The following is a 21,216-nucleotide window of genomic DNA, read 5'->3' on the forward strand; positions in this document are numbered from 1 at the left end:
ACAATGTTTACAAAATTTTTGAATCGTGACTAACATTTCAAAAGGGCTAAACATTCCAAAGAACATTTAATAGTTTTAAAAAGCAGATTATAAAGAATTTTCTCAGCTTCTTAAAAATATTTTTTATCAAGAGTCTCTTGCCCATGCGTTTGTTTGCAATAATTTTAAAAAGTGAAAAACTACGACTATTTTCATAATAGTTACCTAAAAATGGCTTTAACTAGAAAACGGTGCACTTTTTCGAAAATTCGCTGAAGTCCATTTTGATTGCAAATTTGGTTTTACATCGAAAAATGAAGTTGTGAAATTTTTGCCACCAATATTTTGTTTTGTTTTTTTTTTAAGATCAATTTTAATTCAAAAAATCATAACTCGAGAATTTTTGCACTACCTGGAAATGTCTGAAAAGTTGCCATTTGATGACCCCTAAAACATATAAAAAATGAAAAAAATAATTAAAATAGTGCTTTTTTTGCAAATCGACAAAAAGTTATATTAAAAATCACATTTTTTTTTACAGTGCATAATGTTTTCAGTAAGGTCATCCATTTTTTGAATTTTCATTTATCATTTTTGTATGGACAGCTGCCAAATTTGTATGGGAAATTATATGGACAAACTAATGATGCAAAATGGCTTCTTTAGGGATACCAAAGGCACCGAAATAGTTTAGGCTGGATTAAAAATACAAAAATTATAAAACAATGAAAATAAAACAAAGATGTAGAGCATTAAGCCATACTACTAAGCATGTAAAAGAAATATAAATATTATAAGAAAGTTCAATAATGATTAATTTCACGAATTTCACAAAATTATAAATAAATAAAGCTGCTCATGTAACAAAAACTGGATTTGTTATGAACGCATTTATCAGAATAAAAATTGAATTATAAATTAAACGGTTTTTTTATCTTAGTTTAATGTTTGCATTTTTACATTAGTACTAAGCTGATAATTTTGCATGAAAATTTTAAAATTGTTGCCTTGCTATCAAGGTTTGGATGCAGAAGCTTTAAGAGATTAAAATAACTACAGATTGTAAAAAAAACAATATTTTGTTCTTGATAAATTTTTATTAGTTAACTAAGATTTAATTCAAGTTTCAAAGAATGTTTAATGTTTTCGAACGGTTTCTTCATTTTTAAAATCTCATACTCTGAAACCGTACATCTTTACACCCAATTCAAATTAAGACGAAAGACAGTCATAACACTTGCCTCTATCGCTTCGTTTGTCGAGCTGCTTATCAAACGCGAATAAATATTAATACAACTCGTCGGGGTGCAAACAAGCTCGTTAATCGTTCCAGGAAATTATTCCGACAAATCTTCCCAAACCGTACACTATCAGCTAATCCATAAGATCACCCTCGTTTTCCCGGGGGCACCATCGCTCCATCCGGTGGAAACGAAGATAAAGATCTTAATTTTCGCCAACTTGTGCTAGCGTCCCGCAAAATTTGCCGAATTAATTTCAAAATATAGGCTCACATTACCGGGAAAACCCCTTCCACTACTGCTTCGAGAGGGTGGTTTTCCGGTGAAAAAGTAATTCCAGTACCGCCCCCCACCCCCTTCCCCCGGTCTGGGTGCTTATTTAATGAGGTATTTATATTCAACCTTGATGAATGCCATATTTCTTGGCCGCCGCCGCCGCCACCTCTCCCGGGGGGTCGTAGTCGGAGTCGTTTACTGCGTGGTACTTCTTGCTTAATTTATGTTGGAGTCCCATTTTTCATCACGTTTCATTATCTGATGGTGCTCGAGATCATACACGCGTGCCACGTGGGCGCTGAGGGGTGTTCAGTAAATGTTTAACATTTCTTGTTTCAGTAGAAATTTTTGTTTGGGACAATACAACATATTTGTGGACGCCCCCACTTCTCGCATTCATCAACCGTGTTCCGAATAATTAATCCAATCCTTATCGCAAAAGTCACAACGTGGCGCCAATAAGGTTTTCCCGGAAGTAACCTTACGCAGTATTATGATTACGATTTTCCGGAAAAGCCATAAGGAGCGTCAACCAACTTGTGATGCAATTAATATGTGTTCCAAAAGGTTTTCTGGAGTGGATTCGGGACTCCATCGTGTGTGATATTAGTTTTTATCCCTCGTCTCGACTAGGTGGCGATCACGATTGATTGATTCATATATATTCATGCAGGGCATCGCGAGTGCGACCGGGACACGGACAATGGCACTCAATCAACTTTGATTGATTTTTATTGTGTTGTCGCTATTTTAGGAAGGATGTTGAAAAGATTTTTTTTTTCTGGGAAAAGATTGATCGAACGGTGGAAATCATTGTTCACGAAGACTTTCTGAATGGTTATAAATTTGAAGCAAGCGAAAAAAACGGATGTTAAGAGGCAGTATTTCGATAGCGGTGTGCTCTAATGTTCTAACTGAAAATTGGGCCAAAATGAGTTAATGATGCCATCTTTTAGCTAATTAAATTCCCTACAAAACGCTTCTAACAGATCTGAAAAATTCGTTTCCTACGCGGAGATATCGCCCTGCAACCATTTGTACTAACTGACATTTTCGAACGTATCATGGATGTGCTCTCTTATTTTCCATCATGGCTTGACCTTTTGAAAACACGCAAATCCATAAAAATACGATTACACTATAATATTATGGTAAATTGCCAGGTGTCCTTACTAGTTTGAGCAATATTATGGAGCACTATTTTGGAAGGCAAATAGCACAAGTGTGCACATTTGGAAGCGAGAAGGAATAATCAGTTAGATGAAGTGTGTCAAAATGGTTTAGAGGCGTAGTTTTTTTGGTTTGGACGACCCATTGATTAGGATTAGTGTATTTAGGTTCTGTAGGTTAGTATAAACTGTTGTTACGTAGTTTTTTTTTCATGGACGACCCCTTCAGTTGTGCTAAAGTGCACAACAACTTGTAGAATGTTTCAAACTGGACTTTTGGGTTGGGCTAAGTGGGTAATGGGTTGGGGAAAATTGTTGTTACGTCGTTTTTTTTTGCATGGACGACCCCTTCAGTTGTGCTAAAAGTTCACAACGACATGAAGAATGTTTCAAACTGGACTTTTGGGTTGGGCTAAGTGGGTAATGGGTTGGGGATAATTATTGTTACGTCGTTTTTTTTTGCATGGATGACCCCTGTAGGTGTGCTAGGAGTGCACAACGACATGGAAAATGTTTCAAATTGGACTTTTGGGTTGGGCTAACTAGCTCAACTACAGGGGTCGTCCATGCAAAAAAAAACGACGTGACAACATTTTCCCCCAACCCATTACCCACTTAGCCCAACCCAAATGTCCAGTTTGAAACATTCTTCATGTCGTTGTGCACTCTTAGCACAACTGAAGGGGTCGTCCATTCAAAAAAAAAAACGACGTGACAACAATTTTCCCCAACCCATTGCCCGCTTTGCCCTACCCAAAAGTCCAATTTGAAACATTCTCCATGTCGTTGTGCACTCCTAGCTCACCTACAGGGGTCGTCCATGCAAAAAAACGACGTAACAATAATTTTCCCCAACCCATTACCCACTTAGCCCAACCCAAAAGTCCAATTTGAAACATTCTTCATGTCGTTGTGCACTCTTAGCACAACTGAAGGGGTCGTCCATGAAAAAAACGACGTAACAACATTTTTCCCCAACCCATTACCCACTTGGCCTAACCTAAAAGTCCAATTTGAAACATTCTTCAAATCGTTGTGCACTTCTAATTCAACTGCAGGGGACGTCCATGCAAAAAAAAAACGACGTAACATTAATTTTCACCAACCCATTGCCCGCTTTGCCCAACCCAAAAGTCCAATTTGAAACATTCTCCATGTCGTTGTGCACTCCTAGCTCACCTACAGGGGTCGTCCATGCAAAAAAACGACGTAACAATAATTTTCCCCAACCCATTACCCACTTAGCCCAACCCAAAAGTCCAGTTTGAAACATTCTTCAAGGTGTTGTGCACTCTTAGCTCAACTGCAGGGGTCGTCCAGCCAAAAAAAACGACGTAACATTAATTTTCACCAACCCATTGCCCGCTTTGCCCAACCCAAAAGTCCAATTTGAAACATTCTTCAAATCGTTGTGCACTTCTAGCTCAACTGAAGGGGTCGTCCGTGCAAAAAAACGACGTAACAACATCTCCCATAGTTGATGTGCACACTTGGCACAACTGTATGGGTCGTCCATACTTAAAAATATTACGTATTTAATTTGTTTGGGGCACATTTGTTCTATTCAATACATTCATCGATTCCATTGCATGAGACACACTTGTTCCAACTGCAATTCACCATAAATCTAAATAATGGTTTGTGCCTTGGATACCATTCGTTTTTGAAAGGTCGTATGATATAATTGAAATTAAAGAAACTGGCTAAAAGTTTTTACAACATCATTTTCTTATGTTTTTAGGAGTATATCAACCTAGTATTCGTCATAGTTGATGTATTATGGATGTTTTTACAATTATATTCATAAAAAATATAAACTCTCCAAGTTTTTCATAGAAAAATTTTGATTTAAATGATATTTTTTCCAAAAGGATAATTTTCCTACAAAATTCAAACTATAATAAGTGTTTGAAAAAAGTTTTGATATAAAATGTTTTTCCTAAGCTCGAATTAATCAACTCGTGAAAAAATATCATTGAAACAACTATTTTAACAATAAAATGACTTAGCACGCTTTTGTACCAAAGCCCTGTGCACGTTTGTGCTAACTCATACAAATTACCTCCCAAAACACACTTGTGCCAATTGCAAGCATGATTTTTTTTCGTATTTTCTCTGCCAAAATTTTTCTAGCATTTCAAAAGTTTTTATACTTCACAATGTCTTTAAGTAATGTCAGGTGCATACTTTAAAATTGTTAGAACAATTGTTCGTCGAATAGTTTTTCAGAAACAGTAATTCAAAGTTTAAAAATCGATTTTCTCGCAACTACCAAAATGTCAGTTAGTATAAGAGAGCACACCGCAAATTTTGTAGATTCTGCTCGGTTTGTTCTAGAGGTCGTATCGAGGTGCTCCGATTTGGATGAAACTTTCAGCATTTGTTTGTCTATACATGAGATGAACTCATGCCAAATATGAGCCCTCTACGACAAAGGGAAAAGGGGTAAAACGGGCATTGAAGTTTGAGGTCCAAAAAACATGAAAAATCTTAAAATTGCTCGCATTTCCGTAAAACTTCATCAATTCCAGCTCTCTTAGATGCATTCGAATGGTCTTTTAAAGCCCTTCAAAATGTGCTATAGACATCCAGGATTGGTTTGACTTTTTCTCATAGCTTTTGCAAATTACTGTTAAAAATGGATTTTTTTAAAACCTTAATAACTTTTTGCAACAGCCTCCAACACCCATACTCCCATAGGTCAAAAGTTAGGGAATTTCATGGACTATAAGCCTACGGTATTAACTTTTTGGCCAATCGCAGTTTTTCTCATAGTTTTGCGATTTTTCTAGAACAAACATTTTACAACGTTAGTTTTTGCCCTGTAGGCCATGAAGACGGCACTTTTTGGTCTAAATTTTGTCATATTCGGAATCCTCGGACAATTTCACGTAAGTTAGAAGTATTGGAGTTGTAATTTTGATTTAAAAAATAATTAAATAAAACATTTTTGAAAAAAGAAATAGATCTTATTTACCCTATGATCAATACGTCAAATGCTGTATCAAGTAGGCGAAAACTTGTTTTACCCCTAATTAGACAAAATGCTAAATAATATTTTAATTAATTCTAAATGGCATTTTTTCCAATCAAATTCAAAATTCCAACACCTCAATCTAATGTAAAATTTTCTGAGGATTCCGAATATGTCAAAATTGAGACCAAAAAGTGCCGCTATGGAGGCCTACAGGGCATAAACCAACGTTGTAAAATGTTTGTTCTAGAAAAATCGCAAAACTATGAGAAAAACTGCGATTGGCCAAAAAGTTAATACCGTAGGCTTATAGTCCATGAAATTCCCTAACTTTTGACCTATGGGAGTATGGGTGTTGGAGGCTGTTGCAAAAAGTTATTAAGGTTTTAAAAAAATCCATTTTTAACAGTAATTTGCAAAAGCTATGAGAAAAAGTCAAACCAATCCTGGATGTCTATAGCACATTTTGATGTGCTTCAAAATACCTTTCGAATGCATCTAAGAGAGTTGGAATTGATGAAGTTTTACGGAAATGCGAGCAATTTTAACATTTTTCATGTTTTTTGGACCTCAAACTTCAATGCCCGTTTTACCCCACTTCCCTTTGTCGTAGAGGGCTCATATTTGGCATGAGTTCATCTCATGTATAGACAAACAAACCCTGAAAGTTTCATCCAAATCGGAGCACCTCGATACGACCTGTTTCACATCGGTGAAAAACTCGCTCTTAAACTATACAAAAAATGTGATTTTTAAAACGTGCCTCAATAATTTCGACTGGGATATCCTACATCAACAGTTCTTAGCCTTTGCTTGAGCTGCTGGTACCTCTTCCCTTAGTTTATCAGTATTACATTAAATTGTTAGTTTTCGCGAGTTTTATTTAACAATCCGATTCTCGGAGTTTTTTTTAAATTTTTTTAGATCTCGGATGGTATTGATGGTTCGATAATATGTTTAAATTGTCTTCAAAACAAGTTTAGAACCATGATTTCTAAAAGTGTAATTAAAAAAAAAAGAATTGGGAATAATGTTCCCTTTTTTTAAATTTTCTTTGCATTGATTTTTACAAACTTTTCTCCCGCATTTTTTTTATATTTTTGTTGCATTTTTATGCTCTTTCAGATGCATTTTGAATTTTGATAATAAATTGAATTTTGCCTAAGTTATAGCCTTTTAAAGATTTTTGACGGTTTTGAACCTTCAAACTTTGTGTCTCGATTTGCCCCACTTCCCGTTGACCTAGATATGCTTTGCTCGTGGACTTGCTCTTAATTACTACCAAGATTGTTAATCGATAAAATTATCGTTGATAATATCATCGTCTGACGAAAACGATAATGATTATCGTTATCGCCGGGACGATAACGATAATTTATCGTTATTATTGCAAAATGGGTAGCAGAAGAATTGAAATTTCGTATGCTTGTTCTATCTATTCGTTTTTTTGAAAATGCTAGAATTTTCACAAAAAAACAGTATTTTTTCGAAAATACTCAAATTTTCAAAATATGGGTAGCAAATTAAGCGAAATTTTCAATGCTTTTTCACTTTACTATAATTTTTGGAAAATACTATTTTTTACAAATAACTGATTTTTTCTAAAATACTCAAATTTTCAAATTTTGCAACATGGGTATCAAACGGAGTGAAATTTTGCATGCTTCATACATACATTAAAATTTGTGCATGCTTTACATCATACAGAATTTTGATACGTTTAATACCCATATTGCTTATTAAAAAACGTTACTTAATCCACCCTTAGGTGGTTGGTGCCTTCCTCTCATTCAAAGGGTAATGATATCCAAAATAGACACTCTCGTGGGAAGGTCTTTAAATTACCTATCCAAAGATAGGTCGCATGATATATTTGGAATACGTTTTCATCTAAATATCTGAGAACTAGCCTCCAAAAAGTGTATAAATAACTCTTAAGTGCTTATAACTTTTGATAGGGTTGTCAGATCTTCAATGTTTTGGACGCGTTGGAAAGGTCTTTTGATTACCTGTTCAACGACGGGTTGCATGATAGATCCGGACAACGTTTTCATCGTGATATCTGAGATCCGGTTTCCAAAAAGTGCATAAATAACACTTAATTGCTAATAACTTTTGATAGGGTTGTCAGATCTTCAATGTATTGGTCGCGTTGGAAAAAAATACCTTTCTAAAAATGTATAACATGCTGGGGTTTCTTACAAAAACCACCCTTTTTACAATCTTCCGGACTTTAGTCAAAATTGTTTTTTTAGCATAACTTTTGAAGTACTTTACTAAACTCCATAATTTTCAATAGGGACTCATGGGACCCCAAGACGAATCGAATGAGACCAAAACGGTCCAAATCGGTTAAGCCAGTGCTGAGATAATCGAGTGCATATTTTTTGGTGCACAGACCCACATCCCTACACACACACACACACACACACACACACACACACACACACACACACACACACACACACACACACACACACACACACACACACACACACACACACACACACACACACACACACACACACACACACACACACACAGACATTTGCTCAGAATTCGATTCTGAGTCGATAGGTATACATGAAGGTGGGTCTAGGAGGTCTAATTGAGAAGTTCAGTTTTCGAGTGATTTTATAGCCTTTCCTCAGTAAGGTGAGGAAGGCAAAAATGAATGTTTTCGAAAAAGTCGGTGTTTTGTGAAAACTTTAGTATTTTACAAAAAAAAAACTTGATAAAGTGAAAAAGCATACAAAATGTCGCTTCGATTGATACACATAATGCAAAATATGAAAATTTTGAGTACTTTCGAAAAACCATGGTATTTTGCGAAAATTATTGTATTAAAAAACTCTTTTAGTGTGCAAGCAAACCAACAAGCATACAAAATTTCGCTTCGTTTGATACCATCATTGCATAGTTTGAAAATTTTAGTATTTTCCAACAAATACGGTAATTTAGAAAATTGTAGTATTTTCAAAAAAAAAAAAAAACAAACTCTCATAATGTGAAAAAGTATTGAAAATTTCGCTTTGTTTGATACCCACATTGCAAATTGGGAAAATTTGAGTATTTTCGGAAAAAAACACAATGTTATGTGAACAATTTTGAGCACATATTTTACTTCGAAACTTCCTACATTTTCAAAAATTATATTCTTAGTGATAGCATTGAAAATTTTACATGATATGGTTGGATTGATCGATCTTAGGAAGATTTTAAAAATAAGTTAATCGTCCATTATCGGCGATAAGATTATCGCCGATAGAATTATCGAAATAACGATAACGATAACGATAAATCATTGTTATCGTCCCGACGATAACGATAGAACTATCGTTATCGATAATTTTATCGTTAACAACCTTGTTACTATATTGTTACGCTTTATCCGATATTTTTGTAGAAAATTAAATGGTAGACTTGGATTGCAATAATATTACCATTAAACTGAAACTGAAACTTGATTATTATTCCCAATTCCTTGGGCTTCTGTTTTATCAATAGCGTATTTTTACATTTAATATAATATATGTTTTCGAAAATCAAAAGTCCTTCCCAAAGCATCAATGCTCGACAGCACGTGTTTTAATAAGAAAAATAATAACAAGTCAATTGCTGCTTATTTTACAGCTGACTAAGTTTTTTTTCACTTAAACTCAATTTCCCAAAATACGTATTTTTTTATTTTCAAGATTTTTGATATGTTTTAGGGGACAAAAATCCGCAACTTTTGAGCCATATGTACAAAAAATCTGCTACCGAATTATGAATTTTTGAAAAAACAGTGATTTTTGGAAAAAATCTAAGTTTCATGCAAAAACAAGTTTGACATTATTTTTTAATGCAAAATTGAATTTTCAATCGAAAAGTACTTTACAGATTTTTTGATAAAGGGCTCCGTTTTCAAAATATAGTCACCGAAAGTTTGAATTTAGCGAAATATTTGCAGTCTTTCAATTTTAAAAAAAAGTGACCGTAAGTGACCTTTTCTAAAAATATTTTTTTTGAAAAGTTCAGAAAATTTGCTATAAAATTGTCTAAGAGACATTGAAGATTGGACCTCGGGTTCCTGAGATAGAGCCGCTTTTAGAAAAAGAAACACGAAAATTGAAGTTTTCTAAATCTCACCAAAATAACCCACCATTTTTTAATGACGATATCTCAGCAATTAATGGTCCGATTATCAATGTTAAAACATGAAACATTCGTGAAATTTTCCGATCTTTTCGAAAAAAATATTTTGAAAATTTTTAAATTAAGACTAACATTTTAAAAGAGCAAAACATTGAATATTACGCCTATTTATAATGCTAGTCTTGATTGAAAAATTTCAAAATATTTTTTTCGAAAAGACCATTATTTGCTGAGATATGGTCATTAGAAAATGGTGGGTTGTTTTGGTGAGATTGAGAAATTTTCAATTTTCGTGTTTCTTTTTCTGAAAGCGGCTCTATCTCAGCAACCCGAGGTCCAATCTTCAATGTCTCTTAGACATTTTTATAGCAAATTTTCTGAACATTTAAAAAAAAATATTTTTAGAAACGGTCACTCATGCTCACTATTTTTAAAAAATTTAAAACTGCAAATATTTCGCTTAAATCAAACTTTCGGTTGTTATATCTTCAAAACGGAGCCCTTTATTTAAAAATCTGTACTGTACTTTTCGATTGCAAATTCAATTTTGCATTAAAAAAAGTAATGTCAAACTTGTTTTTGCATAAAACTTCGATTTTTTCTAAAATCACAATTTTTTCAAAAATTCATAACTCGGCGGCAGATTCTGACCATGTTTCTCTATGGCTCAAAAGTTGCGGATTTTTGTCCCCTAAAACATATCAAAAAACCTCGAAAATCAAAAACTACGTATTTTGGGAAATTGAGTTTTAGTAAAAAAAAAGTTGATTAAAAATTCTGCAAAATTTTTTTTCCGTGTACCTTTTTTTCTCTAAATTCCTCAACAATACCTACACTTTTGCCGAAGACACCAAATTGATCAGAAAATTCACTCAAAAGTTACAGCTGTTTGAATATTTACATACCATTTTTGTTTGGACAGCAACCAAAATTGTATGGAGACTTGTATGGATGAACCAATCACACAAAATAGTTAATTTGGTCATAGGGAAGGCCCCCACAAAGTTTGAGCCAAATCAAAAAATACAAATAAAATCCATTTCCGGTTTTGGTAGAGAATTGCTCAGAAGCAAAATAAGAATTCAAAATTAACTGCTCATAGCAAAAGTTTATACAGTGCCAACCAAAAAATATAACAAGCTGTTAAATTTATGAATATAAAAAAAACGGTTTTACTTTATTTTTCTGTTCGAAAAGCCCCACCATCTGATGCCGCACTCAATAAAACGTTCAACATCGGTTCGACCGTAAACATTTTCAAATAATATGGCTTCGCCACTAAAATTTGCCCATCAACAAACAGCATCCCGAAACCGAATCGAGTAAACGTGAAATTAATAAAAATGACCCATCTACAACTGTAACCACCCGACGGGACAAAGTTGGTCCTCGGCGAAGAAAAACAAAATTAAGAGTGAATAAACGGCGATTTTATGAACAATTCGGTGTCTGCCCATCCAGGTCGTAACCGTAAAACCAAAGTGTCCTCGGAACAATGCGCGACGGATGGTCATCACGTGCACCGATTGATGGCCACTTGATTGCCGCCGGCGGTGGCGGTAATTGTGTCGCTGGTCCTGGCCGGAAGGAGATAACTGCGGGACGATGGGCCTCGCGGGAGTCCTTACGAAGGAGTCTTTCATGTGTTTGGGGTTTATTACCTGGGGCGTCTTCTTCAAACATTGAGTCACCGAGTGATGACAAAGGTGATTACGTCCTTAAGTGCGATTTTATTTATTTGACACTGTTGCTCGGGCTCTTTCGACGAAACAAGAGTCTTCTACGGTGATAAGAAATTTTACATTCAAATCACACATTTAAGTCGCAATCAATCAATAACCCCCCCTAAAGTGATTGTTTCCCAAATTCGACTTAGCGAACCTTAAGACATTGCAATCCTTCTCAGAACGGATCCCCAAATTGATGTAAAGCTTCTGAAAAGCTGCTTTTTTTTATTCTCCGGGAAAAAAGATCGACGACCACACACAGTGGCGACGACCGCTGGGAAAAACTCTCCTTTTATCAGCGAAAGAAGCTTTCTTGTTTATCGCACCTTTGCCCTGCGGGGAAGGTAACAAAAAGGGCAGGAGGCCCTAAGTAAACACCGGTGGACCTTTTTTTTACTTTCTGCAAAAAAAAAAAAAAAAAACGAACCGTCTTTTTGTCGCATGGGCTCGTGTGTTTGTGTTTATCGCGCTTTAAGCAGTGTTGGAAAAAAATGATTAATTCACTGTATAGTGTCAAAAGTGATAATTGACCACATAAAAAACAGACGAATCAGCAATAAAAAGAGCGTTTGGAACGGTATGTCCACGCATCCTCCCACCACTACAGATAATGTGAATTGTATTCCATTCACAGAATCCTCCTCCCCGAGCATGAGTAAATAACAAGGGAAATGCGTAATAATACCTTTTTCTGGTATCAATACCAAATTTTGGTATTTCTGGACCCTTTAAAATTTGTCTTAAGGATTATGCAAGAGCAAAATGTGGTATCATACCAATTTAAGGTATTGTTTTGATATTGCAAAATTGCAGAATTTGTCAATGATCGAACACCACATTTTGGTATTCTTTTGGTATTACAGTATTTTATCAAATTCCTCTGCAACTATGGGAAAATTTTGACCAATTTTGACAAAATAATTAATTTTGCGCTATAATGATGTCTCAAAGCGAATGCTTTCATTCAAAACCGGAAATTTCAAACTTGATTTTAAACATTTTTGATATACCCCCTACAGAAATGACTTGAAATTGTGGAAAATTTTCTAAGTCAGGATGGCACATTTTGGTATTATTTGAATATTGAAATGTTTCATCAATTTTCTCTGAAACTATGGGAAAATTTTGACCAATTTTGACAAAATAATTAATTTTGCGCTAAAATCATGTCTCAAAGCGAATGCTTTCATTCAAAACCGGAAATTTCAAACTTGATTTTAAACATTTTTGATATACCCCCTACAGAAATGACTTGAAATTGTGGAAAATTTTCTAAGTCAGGATGGCACATTTTGGTATTATTTTGGTATTAAAGTGTTTTATCAAATTCCTCTGAAACTATGGGAAAATTTTGACCAATTTTGACAAAATAATTAATTTTGCGCTAAAATGATATCTCAAAGCGAATGCTTTCATTCAAAACCGGAAATTTCAAACTTGATTTTAAACATTTTTGATATACCCCCTACAGAAATGACTTGAAATTGTGGAAAATTTTCTAAGTCAGGATGGCACATTTTGGTATTAAAGTGTTTTATCAAATTCCTCTGAAACTATGGGAAAATTTTGACCAATTTTGACAAAATAATTAATTTTGCGCTAAAATCATGTCTCAAAGCGAATGCTTTCATTCAAAACCGGAAATTTCAAACTTTATTTTAAACATTTTTGATATCCCGGGCAGACGGTAATAACAAAATTCATGTCATTTCAATAACAGATTTTGTTAAAATAACAAAAACTGTTATTGAATATTCTTGCAAATAAATTTTGGAAGAAAAAATAATAACAGTTTCTGTTATTTTAACAAACAATGTTATCGGGATGATATTCAATTGGAAATGTGGAATAAGATAATAATAACAGTTTACGTTATGTTTTACCATTTGATTCCATAATAACAGGAACTGTTATTGGTTTGATATTCCATTGGAAATATGTAATAAGATCATAATAACGGTTTCAGTTATTTTTTTACATTTTATTGTATAATAACAGGAACTGTTATTGGTTTGCTATTCCATTGAAAATGAGGAATAAGACGATAATAACAGTTTAAGTTATGTTTTTCATACCCGACCCGAGCATGAGGTAACAGAAAAATATCACTTTTTGTTTATTGTAACTATTAAATGGCATAAAAACAATTGGCATTTATCAAAATCTGTTTGATTTTTGTTGATGTTGTTTAAATAAAAAATGTTTTCTCTATGTTATTTAGATTTTTTAGGCTAAAAAAAATAATCGTTTAAGATTTTATTCGACGTAGTTAATTGTCTTATGCCCAAAGCTGTTTGTTCAGCTTTAAAATAGTAAATGGTTAAATTTTATGACATTTATTACATTTTTAAGGTTTTACTTTACATATTTCACTTTAATAAATGTTCCAGCTTTATTGAGTCCTAAACTTTTGAATAATCAGCTGCAGCAATCGATTTATTCTGACGGAAGTGATTAACGAAGGCCGCTGGGCCGGTCGCCGTTTTTACGACGATTACTTCGTGATGACGCTAGGTGACTTTCGTCAAGCAAAGATCGTCCTTTTACTAGCAAAAAGGAAGCGGTGGTAACTTCCGGTACGGGTAGTATTTTCCAACGAGCCCTCGCAGTTGCTATTGTCGGCGGTGACTTATGGAAAGTAAAGCGGGTCACGCGAGAAACGCTGTCCCACTTCCGAAACAGGCACTGTTGACTTAGGCCCACATCAACGCCACCTTGGAATCATCCTGAAAGAAGCGATATTTTGTCATGAACATTTCTGGAGCATCACGTGGAGGAATAACACCTACCGAACCAAACGTCTCCAACGTGTTCAGTGGCCGTGCTGGTGTCTCGTGCGTTAGTCACTGGGTTAAAGCCGACGATCGAGAGTGCCGTGGACAGCCCGAGCTTGCACGACTAAAATTGTAAGGTTGGCGCGGAATGCGGAATTGACTGATCCCGAACGAAAAGCAGATTTGTGGCGCGCTTAATCCGTCCCTCGGCCATGTTCGTTAAGCGCCAGCTCTTGCGCCAACTCCTGGTTGCACAGTCCGATACAGAACGATTCGTTCAATACCAAACTTAATCCGGAACTGCCAGCGTAGGTTCGTTACAAATCAGCAGAATGACTTGGCCGGTCCAGTTACGCTCTAAAGTTCAGCGTTTAACCTGTAAAATATCTGTAAAAACAAATCATAGTTAAAAATTAAATAAAATCTTTATTAAACATTGTTGAAACTCACCTGCTGCACGATTTTTTTTAAATCTCTAGTGAAGGAGGCTCGTGTAGTCCAAAACTGGCACCAACCGTACACGCTCCTTCTAGAACTATTTTCCTCTTTCCGGGACCAGGTACGGCAGCACCATCTTCAAAAAGGGCAGTTTTTAACAATCTTCCGGTCGTGTTTAACTACTTGTTCCGGCATCCTGATCAGACATTTATCAGCATCACATTTGGTGCGGTGCTGGCTGCTCACGGTACTCGATCATCTCCTGCAGGGCGCACCATCGTCAAGTGGCTCGGCAGCAAGCGCAGCTCCTGGACAAAAAGTTCCGCTCTTTCCGTCCCCGTTGCAGCATTATTCCATCGTTTCGATTTCATTCAACTTGAGCATGAATAACAACGACCGAAAACTTGCACTGCAGTTGCCGACTGTCCGTCTTTTGTTGTTATTATTGTTTGATGACCAAACTTTGTTCCTGTTCCCGCGTCACGTAATAAAAGAACGCCACCTTGGTGGCATGCAACTTACAATGCACTTTACTTGCATGCGATATTGCACTGATCGATTTAATCGATTCATTCAGCTTCAAATCGACCAGTAGGTTCTGTCGCAAATGACGTACCTAACATTCTAGCAAAAATAATTATGATAAACAAACATATTATGCAAATAACGAGCAAAACTAGAGAACTTATTCTGCGGTTTTGATAACTTCCGATTCACACAATTTAAACAATGGGATCATCATCTTATTAACTTATTCTTTAAACGTGTATTGGAATGCGCGAGATTTAGTTGTAATTATAATTTTATTTGGTTACGATAAGTTTAACTAACCTTTTTATCAGGTTTAAGAGTTGTACAAATTAAACGATATTGAATTTAAAACAGATCGGGAAAAAAAAATAAATCTTAATTTTTTGTATAAACTAAAAGCGCATGCGTCATTTGTGGACGCTCCCTCCCCTGTCAAAACATTGAGCGGTCGGTCGGTCGCAGCCGTCGCAGCAGGCGCTGAGATTGCGCTTTTGTTTTGATTGTTTGTTTCGTTGCGAACAGTTGCGGTGGGTGGTAGTCGCGAGTGCTTTCGTGTTTTTGTGCGTGAAGTCGCTGGAAATAAGAAGAAAACTTTTTGTTTTTGGTGATCCGCGTTTGCCTTGGTGATTCCCGAGTCTGCTTACGGGCAATTCCGAGGAAAATTCCGTTTCGATTGGAGCATCACTGCGCCGCGAAGGTGATTTTAGTTGACGGAGAAAAAAACTGAGCGTCGGAAAAACAAACCGTGTGTTTTGTTTTGGTTAGAGTTTTCGCGAATTGAATGTGTTTTTGCGAGTTGAAAATCGCGACGCAGCTAGAAGTTTTAGCGTCGACAGCTGTTTTGTTGGTGACAGGTTCGTTTCGCGGAGGAAGAGTGACGCAGCCAGCAGGTAATTCCATGTTTATTAAATAAATTTTGTCCAATCTCCATCAAAGTACTCAGTCTCCTCTTGCTTTTAATGAACGTGGTGCCGATCGATCTATCCGTACAATCAACACTTAAATTTCCTTTATTCACAGCACCGGGATCCAGCAATCCGGAGTGCAGTTGCGAAGCTGCGTAACGCACCTGGCCAGCATCATCTGAAGATTTCGGAACTCCGTGCCAGCTGGAAACAAAAAATTTCGGTGGGGACTATTTTCTACTTTTTGACGTAAGCGGCGCTTGTTGCGGATCCCAAATTGGCGTTGTTAGGTTGGAACCCGGTTAAGAATTTGCTATTTTCAGTCAGATAAGTATGATGTTTTTAATCCCTTTATTTTCGTAGTAACTTTTAAAAGGAGCGAAACCTTGAATGTAAACAAACAGTCTATTGGTTGATACACGAAGTGACTTGTTTACCTTTTTTGGCACCCTCAGCGAACGTCAAACCATACAAAATTGCTACCGGATCTTTTCAGAGAGAGATCGGAAAAAGATCCGGCAGCAATTTGTACTGATTTGACGTTAGCTGAGGGTGGCGAAAGGTTTAGTTATGTTAAGTTTGCAAAAAAATCCCACTTGCTCGAGTGACCGTTTAAGAATGGGCTAGGCAGCTCTTTACAGTCAAGGTCCTAGTGGAAATTTACTACGAGTTTAACTCTCTGCTGCCAAGATTTTCTATCGTTTTTATTCTCTAATCTGGAGGTTATTCTGAGCAATTCGCTATTAAATTAGCTTTTTGTTGTACTGAAAATTACTGCATTTTTATGCTGACTATAAATATATCCAAAAACGTAGCCAAATTTGAATTAGGAAAATATGCATTTTTCTAAACTTTAGCAAAGCCACAAAGTAAACAAGTCAAATCACTAAACCCATAATTTTCTGATTGAATTGATACTTTGTGTTTTTCTTTTTTTCATTTCGCAGTACAAAATCACCGACCAATGTACATCGTTGGAGATACATTTGAATTTATTCATCTGAAGGTTAAACTTAATTCAATAATTAAAAAAATGCTTACAAATTAACAATTATTTTTTACTTTTTAGATCATTTCCATACAAAAACAGTAAGCGGGAACGGCAGTGTAAGGTATGTTTAGAAAATATGTCAAAGTGAACATATCACTTTTATTCTTCCAATCAATTGGACTCCTAGAATGTTATGCTTAATGTAGATTAATGGAGATGCTTTTCAAAATTCGATAAATTTTAACAAATTAAACCAAGCAATTTGAATATTCTGTCGTTATGATCAACTGACCTATACATACAAAATAAGCCGTTGAAAACTTGTTTATGCTTTGCCGGGTCCGGTGGTGTAACGTTGAATGTGGTGCCCTCTCACCCCAGTTGGCCTTTTTTCTATCCCAGTCGTCCCCGGTGGCATTTTTTGCGACGAGATTTGTCTAATCACGCCTGAGCTTTCCATGTGAAAAAATAATAACACTTTTTGTTATGCAATCAATCCATAAAAATAACAGTTTTTGTTATTTGGGTGCTCCCCATCCACCGCTCAGAATAACTAACCTTGTTATTCTATTGTTCTGGATTCTATGTTATTAGTATGTTATTGCAATAACAGAGCAATAACAATTTAAGTTATTTTTCGAACAAATCTTTGTTATGGAAATTTGTTATTTTAACAACTAATCCGATCATCCCAATAACGGATTTTGATCTTCTCACAATATCAAAAACTGACCTTCCCAAGTTATTTCCGTCTGCTCGGGATACCCCCTATAGAAATGACTTGAAATTGTGGAAAATTTTTTAAGTCAGGATGGCACATTTTGGTATTATTTTGGTATTAAAGTGTTTTATCAAATTCCTCTGAAACTATGGGAAAATTTTGACCAATTTTGACAAAATAATTAATTTTGCGCTAAAATGATATCTCAAAGCGAATGCTTTCATTCAAAACCGGAAATTTCAAACTTGATTTTAAACATTTTTGATATACCCCCTACAGAAATGACTTGAAATTGTGGAAAATTTTCTAAGTCAGGATGGCACATTTTGGTATTATTTGAATATTGAAAGGTTTCATCAATTTTCTCTGAAACTATGGGAAAATTTTGACCAATTTTGACAAAATAATTAATTTTGCGCTAAAATCATGTCTCAAAGCGAATGCTTTCATTCAAAACCGGAAATTTCAAACTTGATTTTAAACATTTTTGATATACCCCCTATAGAAATGACTTGAAATTGTGGAAAATTTTCTAAGTCAGGATGGCACATTTTGGTATTATTTTGGTATTAAAGTGTTTTATCAAATTCCTCTGAAACTATGGGAAAATTTTGACCAATTTTGACAAAATAATTAATTTTGCGCTAAAATGATATCTCAAAGCGAATGCTTTCATTCAAAACCGGAAATTTCAAACTTGATATTAAACATTTTTGATATACCCCCTACAGAAATGACTTGAAATTGTGGAAAATTTTCTAAGTCAGGATGGCACATTTTGGTATTATTTTGGTATTAAAGTGTTTTATCAAATTCCTCTGAAACTATGGGAAAATTTTGACCAATTTTGACAAAATAATTAATTTTGCGCTATAATGATGTCTCAAAGCGAATGCTTTCATTCAAAACCGGAAATTTCAAACTTGATTTTAAACATTTTTGATATACCCCCTATAGAAATGACTTGAAATTGTGGAAAATATTCTAAGTCAGGATGGCACATTTTGGTATTATTTGAATATTGAAAGGTTTCATCAATTTTCTCTGAAACTATGGGAAATTTGTTAAAAAAATTTACGAGTTAATTAATTTTGCGCTAAAATGACTTGAAACCCAAAAATGTTAAAGATGATTTAATTTTTTTTTGTGATATACCCACCAATATTTTTTTCAAAAACTTTGAAATATCTCTAAGTCGTCTAATATCGACAGATTAATGAATTTTGGTGAATTTCAATTCAGTTTCATTTTAATAATACTTATTTTTCATTCTTGTTATTTTTCAGAAGCTTCAAGAACTTCAAGCACAGGCCGTTCATCAATGACAAATGCATTCGGTGTGGTGAAGAATATCACTAATAACAACATGGAATCATCAGGTGAGTAGATTTGGCTGTTGCATATGAATAATTTCCGTTTTCTCACTAACTGCAACTGCTGCACTAAAAATGGTATGAAAATCCCAAATTTTGGTATTACTTGTTCAAATACCAGCGACCATAATGTGCTCTTGGTTGCCCAGTAATAGATGGTAAAATACCATGAAATCATACCAAAATCATGTATGTGAAAGACCACAGAAATACCAAAATATGATTTTCCAAGGGCGCGGGAAAACCTAAAAATAAAACCATGGCAATACCAAGTTTTGGTATTCAAGCAATGTTCAAAAATCCAGTAGGCCTCAACTTGGTATTGAAATGGTTTTATTTTGAGGTATTATTTTACCCTTGGAATAACATGGTTTGGTATTGTTGTGCCCTTACACATACAAGATTTTGGTATGATTTCATGGTATTTTACCATCTATTACTGGGCAACCAAGGGCACATTTTGGTCGCTGTTATTTGCCCAAGTAATACCAAAATTTGGTATTCCCGTGTTATTTACCCCTGCTCGGGTCGTGGTTAATGCAATGCAGTGATGTGCTACCAACGAATCAGAACTAAAATCTGAATAGTAATAGCAGTTTCCAGAGCACTTGATAGTTTAAAATTTGGGAAGCCGATGTTATGATTTTCTATTAGAAATAATTAATATTGAAATAAAAAAATGGGTCGTAATCTTACCTCAAAATCGTCCAGGCTACTTTCCTTGGACTTGCTGTTATTGTGTTAAATAAGGATACAAAATATAATTAAAGAAAACAATTAATCACATGTGAAAAAATTGCAAGAGTATGTCCGATTCTTTTAACAATAGTCAGTAAACCTTACCGAAAGCATCCCTGGACACTGTGGACAGTTGATGACTGCCAGGAAAAAAGTGATAAAAAGAAATTTTCTAGAAGCAACTAAAAAACAAACAAACCAAAAAAAGGGTTCATCTTCCTTTCTGCTCCATATTCAAAGGAATTTACCCACGCAAAACGGGGTTTGCAAAGCAGGAAGGGGGGAAAAGGTTTTGGTCAATTGCCACATTTTTTTTTATTTCTGAGAAGAAAAAAAAAGAACTGACCTGAAAAGGTATCCCGGAGCGCTGTGGAACGCGCTTTATGCTTCATTGGTGGAAACCTAAGGCTGATTTACACCTCATTTGGCGGGGGCTGTAAAAGCAAATGATTGAGACGTGATGAACACGGGCGCTCGGGAAAGGGTTTTGATTTGGTTTGGATTTGCTTGGAAGGTGAGAAATTTCGAAACGAATTTTACAAATTGTGCTCGATCAATTGAATCTGCAAGATTTTTCTTTATATTTTCCAAAAATAATGACCTCAAAACATGGTTTAGAAATTGATTGATATCTCTTTTTTTTCAATAAATGGGTAAAGAAAACAATTCTTGTTGATTCAACTGAAGCTAGAGCAAAGAGCGATTAACAATTAAAATAACGTGTTTATGGCAAATCAAATTTGAACTGTTTCTCTTCTGGGTAATTCTCTACCAACTCACACGAAATCGGGAAAAGTTGCCCCGACCCCTCTTCGATTTGCGTGAAACTTTATCCTAAGGGGTAACTTTTGTCCCTGGTCACGAAACCGAGGTCCGTTTTTTGATATCTCGTGACGGAGGGGCGGTACGACCCCTTCCATTTTTGAACATGCGAAAAAAGAGGTGTTTTTCAACAATTTGCAGCCTGAAACGGTGATGAGATAGAAATTTGGTGTCAAAGGAACTTTTATGTAAAATTAGACGCCCGATTTGATGGCGTACTCAGAATTCCGAATAAACGTATTTTTCATCGAAAAAAACACTAAAAAAGTTTTAAAAATTCTCCCATTTTCCGTTACTCGACTGTAAAAAATTTTGGAACATGTCATTTTATGGGAAATTTAATGTACTTTTCGAATCTACATTGTCCCAGAAGGGTCATTTTTTCATTTAGAACAAAATTTTTCATTTTAAAATTTCGTG

At 35.2% G+C, this 21,216-nt stretch overlaps 1 long non-coding RNA gene across 2 annotated transcripts; it reads right to left on the reverse strand.

The window, feature by feature from the left end:
* Positions 1-14,070: 14,070 nt before the first annotated feature.
* LOC120430533 (uncharacterized) lies at positions 14,071-16,274 on the reverse strand. 2 transcript variants are annotated; one of them, XR_005607665.2, is made up of 3 exons: positions 14,728-16,274; positions 14,293-14,664; positions 14,071-14,229 (listed from the first exon to the last, which is right to left on the reverse strand). It is a non-coding gene; the product is annotated as an uncharacterized LOC120430533 (long non-coding RNA). The 2 variants fall into 2 exon arrangements; XR_005607664.2 differs by having other exon boundaries at positions 14,293-16,274.
* Positions 16,275-21,216: the final 4,942 nt, after the last annotated feature.

Source organism: Culex pipiens, chromosome 3, assembly GCF_016801865.2.
Source record: "Culex pipiens pallens isolate TS chromosome 3, TS_CPP_V2, whole genome shotgun sequence".
NCBI classification, from domain to species: domain Eukaryota; kingdom Metazoa; phylum Arthropoda; class Insecta; order Diptera; family Culicidae; genus Culex; species Culex pipiens.